We start from the raw sequence: 7,448 nt of genomic DNA on the forward strand, positions 1-7,448 counted from the left end.
AAATCGCATAAATCGCTCTAGAAGGTGGGCAATGGGACATAAAGAAGGATTTGCATGGATAATCCCATCAACTTACAGATTTAGTAATGATAACCTTAATCCATCCTACTATAAATTGAGAGCTCCTCTCTCATTTAAAGGATTGGCTAATCTCTCTAAAGAAAAATAGTGTTCTCTCTCTTGTATAATCATTTGTAAGTCAGTCCGCTGAACGCGACCTGACCACTATCATTAATACAAAATCAGTGGATGTAGGATTTGGTTCCTTAGCATCCGAACCACTTTAAACGCCGTTCTTTGTTGCATTTACACTCACTCTCACATCCACGTGTGTCTTCTGGACCCACTCAGCATTTCACACGTGCATTTGGTTGGTGTCAAAATCACGCATCAACAAATATAATCATCTGAGAATCTAAGAGATGATAGTTTTGATATCTTACTTTGGTGGAAGGTCAATTTTTCAAAGTATAAGATTTTTTCTTACATTGCACGAGATGTTTTAGCTGTACTTGTTTCTACTAGGGGTGAGCGATTTTGGGTACCCTACATTTTTCGGGGGAATCAGAATCGGAACTGCACAGTGTAGGTTCCCAAAAAAAGGAACCAGAACCGGAACCTGTCAGTTTTGATTCTTAAATTTAGGAACCAGAACTTGAAATGCAGGTTCTGGTTCCTTACCCGGGTACCCTATAAAAAATTAATTACCCCTATTAGTTTAAAAAATGACAAAAATACCTTAAAAATTTATAAATACACCCCTACCAAATTAAGAAAACCTATATTTAATAGTTTTCAACTTTTGATTATTCATTCATTTGTGTCCAATGTGACTCATAAATCCTCTAATCTCTAGGCAACACTTTAATTTAATCAATTCATCACAATTCACATAAAATTTCTCAATCACAACCAAAAGACAAACTGGTTCCAAGCCAGGTACCTGCTTCAGGTTCTTTTCCCAGGTTCCGGTTCAGGTTCCAAAACCTGTAGGAACCGAAACCGTACAATGTCGATTCCAATAAAATGGAACCGAAACCTACCCGCACAGTGTCGGTTCCTGATAGGTTCCAGTTCCAGTTCCGATTCTACCTGCTACCCATGCTCACCCCTAGTTTCTACTATAGCTTATGAATCAATATTTAGTACTAGCATTCGCCATTTTGGAGTTCATCATCTCCAAGGACTATAAAGACACTTACTTGCACACATAATTGGTTACGTTCATCAATGAAAGATTTTTGTGCAATAATGATGAGATTAAAGTAATTAAGTCAAGTAAATTAGTTTTCTACAAATGAAGTGGATTGGATTAGATTATAAATTCTAAAATCCAAGTTGGATTGGATTTAGCAAAACTGATTGATTTCATCCAATGGATGTAAGTAAATCAATAAACCATGGCAGCGGAAAAAAAAAAAAATGTTCATTGATTACTTTAATTCCCATGACCAGTGTCTAATGAATGTATGTTTTACATATTTATAATCAAAATCAATAAAAAATCCATACAAGGATTTATAATACAATACCAACGTTTGGAGGCTCCTTCAAAGATTTTGATTTCACTATCGATTCAAGAATGGAATTGCATGAACATTGATCCATATGAAGATAATCCGAAGAACCAAAAAAGAGATTTGCTAGATCCACTTGATGGCTTTAAGAATCAAAAGGCATAATTTTTGGTTCACCAAAACTGATGAACACGTTTAAGGGGTGGTTAGGGTTTTGCTTGATTGTTAATTTTAATATTATATATTATTAGTTTTAATTTAAGTTGCACTTATATAGTGCAACTAATTAAAACCCTAATCCATTTAGGAATAGCCATGAATTCTATTATTAATCCATTCTTGTAACCAAACAACCCATATTGGTATTTTAATTAATTAATTTATTATTACTATTATTAAAATCCATTAATATATTAAAATATATTAGCATTAAATAATAATAATAATAATCCATTTAAATATATGCACACATATATTTAAATATAATCTCACTAATTTCAATTTCAACATTAAAATTGAAAAATTGAATACAAGCAATTGCATTGTGAGATTACTAAAATACCTTTTTTTGTCTTAAAAGACGAAAATATCCCTTTCACATATTGATTCTTAAATTATCTTCTAAGTTATCAATTCGGCAATGAGTTGTACTGCCATTAACACCAATTAATCGTCTTATTGCACACAGACCAAGATTGGCCTCTAGCAAGGCATCGGCATCATGGTCATCCGATAGATTCGAATTCAGCGAAATAACTACCTATCAATGATATGGTTATCATTCAATCAAATTCCTTCATCATCCATTATCTCATCAATGCTGAGGTATAGAAGTAGTGTCAACCTTAGATATCCTTGATCTCTTTGTATTCAGTTATTGGGCCAACAACTAGAATAGATTGGATTGAGCAACAACTCAATCCCACTGTGGCCACAGGTTTAGTGTCGTTGTCATTTACCGAATTGATCAGTGAGATCATTTCTCCTGTACCCAGGAGTGATGAATCCTTTGTCAATCCACCATAATCTTGATACACTTCTCAATGTAGTCAATCACTACCGTTATGATAACTCTGAATAAATGGTAACCCCAATGTCTATGGAATAAATCCTCTAACGGATGGTGGTGCATGTGATCCTTACACTTGAGATCACCGGAGTGTCTTGTGCACCAATTGGTGTAGTTTGACACTAGTCAAATGTAGTTCCATTAAGAGCTATCAAAATGGTAGTTATTGACTACATCGAGAAGTGTATCAAGACTATGGTGAATTGACAAAGGATTCATCACTCCCGAGCAGGGGAGAAATTATCTCATTGATCAATTCGGTAAATGGCAACGTCACTAAACCCGTGGCCAAAGTGGGATTGAGTTGTTGCTCAATCCAATCTATTCTTGTAGTTGGCCCAGTAATCGAATACAAAGAGATCAAGGATATCTGAGGTTGACACTACTTCCGTACCTCAGCCTTAATGAGATAATGGATGATGAAGGGATTTGATTGCACGATAAACATATCGTTGATAAGTAGCTATTTCACTGAATCTGAATCTATCGGGTGGCCATGATGTTAGTAACCAACCGGATTCGTGCAGCGAAAAAACGTAATATTTAAAACGAATCGATCAATTACATGAACCAAGATCCAAGTACAAATTATAACGTTTTCATGCATAAACTGAAACGTCAAATAAAACTGTATTAAAAACAAATCCATATAAGGATTTAGTTCATACCGACGTTTGGAGGCTCCTCCGAATGTCTCTGACTTCGGACATGAACACTGTTCACCAGCTACTATTCACATGTTACTGTTCACCGATTACTGTTTGCCAAATACTATTCATCAGCTACTGTTCACTAGATACTATTCACCAGCTACTATTCACTGGCTACTGTTCACAAACACTGTTCACGTGATTCTTCGCTAATCGATCCAATGTAGGATCGCACTCACGGAAGTCTACACAAAGATAATCTGCAGAACCCTTGATTATTTTGCTAGAACAATTAAGGGCTTCAAGAATCAAGAAAGAAGAACAAGAAAAATTTTCTTCTTCACACAAGAGTGTAACGTGAGAGAGAGAGATAGGGTGGCTAGGGTTTTTGATAGAATGAATATCTCACCTTGTTTTAATTTTAAGTTGCACTTATATAGTGCAACAATTAAAACCCTATTCCACTTAGGCATAGTCATGGGCTTTGACCATAGTTCACCTTTGCAGCCAAACACACCATTTATGGTATTTTAATTAATTAATTATTATTATAATTAAAATCAATTAATATATAATAATATATTAATATTTAATTAATAATAATAATTCATTTATATATATATATAGATATATTTAAATATAATCTCACTAATTTAATTTTAATATTAAAATTAAATACAGGCNGATGAGAGAGAGAAATGATTATCCGAAGAGGGCTAGCACCTTCCGAGGGTAATAACGGGATTTCTATAGTAATAGTTACATAGAAAACAATTTGTGACATTTTAAGGGTTAAAATGGTCAAGCAATAATTAATTATATTTAATTATTATATCTTAAAGTGTTAAGATTAATGAGATGAACAAAAATAACCTTTTAATAGTTAAAGGGTAAAAAGGGTAAATTTATGGGTTGTTAATGTAAACTAGTTTAGTTTACATGGGCCCTTGAATAATATTGATTATTCAAAGGGTAGCATATTAAATTCGTGGGGTCCCTTTATAAAATAAGATTTTATTGGGCTTGGAAGTGAAAAATAAATAATTGCAAAATAGCCCAAGTATATATAAGTGCAAAAGGTTGCATTTTTGTTCATTATTCACTTGTTCACTCAAACACAAACTAAAAGCTCTCTCTCCCTAGCCAAGGCCACTCTCTAATCCTCTCAAGGTGGTGTTAAAGTGTGGAGGTTTCATCCTTTTGAAGCTAATCTTCATCAATCCAAAGCAAAGGAGTAGGTATAATCTCATATCCAAGCTTTGCATGTAAACCGTTTTTTTAATCCATGCTTTCATGCTTTCATTCTCCATCTCCACCACTCTTCATGCATGCTGAATCTTTCAGGTAGGTCCTTCAGAAGCCAGAGGCATCGGGTAAGTTGCTTAAATGGGCTATGGAATTAAGTCAGTTCGATCTAAAGTACTGACCGAAATCAACTATCAAAGGGCAGGCTATTGTTGACTTCATATCAAAATTCTCATATCATCCGACGAATGGGTCGAATCAATAGCCCAGCGCAGTCATTCAGAAAAATGCTCAAAATCTATCGACCTGGAGCCTCTACGTTGATGGATCATCAAACAAAAAGAGGGTCGGGGCCAGTTTTCTCCTTTTGAGTCCCGAAAGGGCCCGCATTCATGGCATTCTTCGATTCAATTTTAAGACAACCAATAATGAGGCCGAGTATGAAGCTCTGCTCACTGGGCTACAGTTGGCCAGAGAAATGGGCGCAATCGCGGTTAGTATCCACAGCGACTCCATGCTGGTCATTAACCAGATTTTGAGAGAGTACCAAACTAAGGAAGAAAATATGATCAGCTATCTGAAGAAAACTAAGGCTGCACTTGAGCCGTTCAAACACTTCACGATCACACATATTCCTAAAGATAGCAACTCTGTGGTAGATGCCTTGGCAAGGATAGCCTCGTCATTGGACTCAGATGCACTGGAGAGCATTCTTGTTCGATTCATCGAGAACCCCAGTACCAACCCGATCAAACGAGCCGTGAATGTAATAGAATCAAATTCCTGGATGACCCCTATCACTCAGTATCTCAGGGATGGGACCTTGCTTGACGACAAGGTCGAAGCAAGGATTCTGCGAACAAGACCTGCTTGTTACACCCTCATTGGAGACCAGCTGTATAGGCGAGGGTTTAGTACCCCTCTCCTCCGATGTGTAACCAGCAAAAAAGCAGATTACATCATGAGAGATATACACGAAGGGATTTGCGGTAACCACACCGCCGCACGATCTCTAGCCAACAAAGTTGTTTGTCAAGGGTACTACTGGCCCCTAATCCAAGAAGACACGTACAACTTTGTCAAAAGGTGTGAAAAGTACCAGCGGTTCGCGAACATACCGCGGGCTCCCTCCCACCAGTTGATAACTATGACCAGTCCCTGGCCGTTTTCCATATGGGGGATCGATCTCATCGGTCCCATGCCAGTTGGTAAAGTGGGAGTAAAATATGTCGTGGTCGCGGTGGATTACTTCACCAAGTGGTCGAAGCTGAATTGTTAGCCGCGATCATGACCAGAAAGCTCAAGGACTTTGTATTCAAAAATATCGTGTGTCGCTATGGGATTCCTCATACTCTCATTTCAGACAATGGTAAACAATTCGACAACGAAGAGTTTAAGCAGTTTTGCAACGAGCTAGGTATTCATAAAAAATTTGCCTCAGTCGCAAGGTCGCAAGCAAATGCTCAAGTTGAAACTGTCAACAAAACCATCAAGCACACTCTGAAGGCAAAGTTTGGCACAGCCAAAGGGAATTGGGTCGACGACCTCCCCGAAGTCCTATGGGCATACAGAACAACTCCGAGAACCTCTACCTCAAAAACCCCTTTTTCGCTAGCATATGGCTTCGAAGCGACGATCCTTGTGGAGGTAGGAACCGGTTCACTTCGGAGAGACCTGTACAATGAAGTTGACAATAAAATGCTTATGCACGTAATTCTAGACCTAGTTGAAAAACATCGCAGCAAGGCTTAGCTAAGAATAGCGGCCTACCAGCAACACGCGAAGAGGTTCTTCGACTCTAAGGTCAGGCAAAGAGACTTCCAAGTCAGCGACCTTGTTTTGAAGGAAGTTCTCGGTATTAGAGAACCAAGTGCGAGGGTCTTAGGACCGAACTGGGAAGGTCCATCCGCATCGCCAAAGTGATAAGACCGAAGACTTATCATCTCAAAAGGCTGAATGGTTCAGAAGTACCCCGAGCTTGGAATGCTGAGCATCTCTGACCATATTATCAGTAATTCTGAACTCAATATTTCCCTGTTAAGGTTTTATTTGTCTTTATAAATGTAAATAACAAGTGTATTATCCTGTTCCTTTGTGATAATCTTCTCATGTAATTCTGCTCGTATAGACGTATTGTAATTATGTTCGCATAGACTTGTTCCAATGTTACAGTTAGAATGCGATCTCATAGGGTACAGAAATAAGTGCTTGAGATTTAAGAAAGATACATTTCATTAAACAACTACAACGAACAAAATCCAAAAATAAAATACAAGTATCAGCCTTGATCCCTAACTCCTGGGTGCCCAATTTCATCTCAGGGCTGGTCGCCATCCTCCTGGTCAGCTGACTCTGGGGGGTATCCCGAAGCCTCTCCATAATCAAATCCTCGGGCGGCCTCCGCTGCTTCCTCATCCTCGCGCTGCGCCATAGATACGAGAGTTTCTTGCCAATCCTCTGGAAGTTCGGACATGTCAATCTTCGAATTCTTCAGCCATAGAGCATAGATGGACTCGATCGACCATTCGAGGCCTTTGCCTCGATCTCCCCTGCCTAGCTTCGAATCTCTTCGGTTAGAAAAGTAACTTTTCCTTGACTTGTTTGGAGTTCGGCCTCAAGAGCCTGCCTTTACTTCTCGAATGCCTCCCTCTCATGCTCTACTCGCTGAGAGGTCGTTTTGAGCTCCTGGTCTTTATCGCCGACCTCCCTGGAGAGCCTGACTATGGTCCTCTGGAGATCCTTTACCTCCTCCCCGTGCTTCTCGAGCTTGGACCTTTGAAAGTCCACCGTATGAAGAGTCGCGTTCCTTTCGTTCAGATACTGGTTCGTCGATCCAGTAGATAGCTCATTTTCTGCTTCAGTAGCTTCCAAATCTCGCTTGAGCCGCACATTCTCTTCCTTCAGCGCGACCTCTCCTGCAGTAGCTCCTAACCAGATCTTTTGCAGGGATAGTTGCATAGAAATCAG

Source organism: Pistacia vera, unplaced genomic scaffold (genome assembly GCF_008641045.1).
Source record: "Pistacia vera cultivar Batoury unplaced genomic scaffold, PisVer_v2 Contig109, whole genome shotgun sequence".
NCBI classification, from domain to species: domain Eukaryota; kingdom Viridiplantae; phylum Streptophyta; class Magnoliopsida; order Sapindales; family Anacardiaceae; genus Pistacia; species Pistacia vera.